Consider the following 1,858-nt stretch of genomic DNA (forward strand, 5'->3'; position numbering starts at 1 on the left):
CCCGTCTCCGCGGTCGTACCTCTCCCCGCTCACTGCCCCCGTTGCGGCGCTCGAGCGCATCGCGTCGACCCTGGTCCACCCTGGTCTGTGCCCAGGCCGCTGCCGCACCACTCGCCGCGGCCGACCTCAACCACCACTGTTGTCGATCTTAACCCACCCGCCTCCACGGCCGTACCTCTGCCCGCTTGCTGCCTCCGTTTCGACGCTCGAGCACAACTTCTGGATCAAATCAACGAGACATCTATAGTGACTGGGGATGATGCGTCTGCTCGATGCAGAATGGCGGCGGCGCGGCGGAGCGAAGTATTTGCAGGTGGAGGCGGGCCTCCATGGCTCTCACGGGGAACTCAGAGGTTATGGCGCGGCAACCGCGACTCCTTATGGCCAGATAGAGGCTCCTAACCCTTGCTCCCCTCATCGTATCCCCTCCTCCGGCAGGAACTCATCATCTGGTGAGATCCCCTCCCCATGCCTCCAACCGTGTGCCAAGCACGGCAAGAAATTTTGTTTTGTGGGGATTTTTTTGCTGATGAATGAATGTAAGATTGTATTGTTGTAGAGACAGAGAATGGAACACCACTTTCAGTTTGTCATCTGATCCCACATTCTCTACCCCATGAGTGAAATAAGATAACAGTCCATTGATCAATTCGCGTAGCCTCTTTGTTTTGCTTTGCTTGTCCCGCTCAATTTCTCATCATGGTGGAATTCACAATGGGCGAGTTGATTTCTCAACAAAATAGGATAGGACTGACTACATTAGTTAGTTAGCTTATTATTTAATAAATGAAATGATTATAAAAAGATTAAAATCGTGTGGTATTTTTCCTCTCCCGTTGCAACGCACGGGCCCTTTTGCTAGTAATACAACAACATATTTAAAACATACCTGGGTTCCACTTTCAGCATAAGATTGATCATCGCTGTCATAATCGGCATTGTCATCATTAGCATGCACCTATTTAAATTCAATAGCAATTGTAAGTGTTAATGTAATAACTTATATTTTCATTATTTATAGTCAACGTACACAACACTTACATTACCATTATATGATTCATCCTGACTCATATAGTTGTGTTCGAGTGATTTATTTGCATTCAATGACGAAGATTCATCCTCACTACTAGAGTCATCGCCAGCATATCCGGTGTTGTCTTGATCTATTAATAAACCTTTCAATAAGTATTGTATCAATGTACAATAAAATCATGAAAAATTGTATGGATTAAATGAAAAAACTTACTGTCCGTCGTCGAAGGGTTGATCGACATCGTTCGACGTTGGTGCCACGTCGGTCACTGCAACCGCCGGCGTCGAAGCGGAGGGAGAGGGTCACGTCGCCGGTGGAGACGTGTGCGGTGACGTACCGGCGGCGGCGGAGACGAGACGGTGGGGGTGTCCTGTCGGCGGTGGAGGCGACGTCTGCTGGACTCACGGCGTCGGCGGAAGACGTGCCGGGGGGGGGGGGGGGGGTGGAGCCACGTCGGCTCCGGGGACGGCGGTGGAGACGTCGCGGCGGCGGAGTCGGGCGTGATGAAGCTAGGTTTTTTTTCAACCAAACCGCCGACGCGTGGGTGACGTGGTGTATGTACGACGGGCGGGCGGGCGTACGACGGACGAACGGACGGGGCGACAGATACGGTACAGAACGTGCAATGACCATACTGCCCTTATACGTTTAGGGGGGGGGGGTTGTACTGAAGAAGGCCTCATATTATATATGAAGGTGGATTTAGTACATGAAAATTTGAATTTTGAATATGAATGTTCTTGAAAAAAAATAGGAATATTCAGTTTCAATGCATTTCAAACTTCGATTAGAATGACAGGTACATATTTACAAAGGACCAGAAGA

The sequence above is a fragment of the Hordeum vulgare genome, chromosome 6H, assembly GCF_904849725.1.
Source record: "Hordeum vulgare subsp. vulgare chromosome 6H, MorexV3_pseudomolecules_assembly, whole genome shotgun sequence".
Lineage (NCBI taxonomy): Eukaryota > Viridiplantae > Streptophyta > Magnoliopsida > Poales > Poaceae > Hordeum > Hordeum vulgare.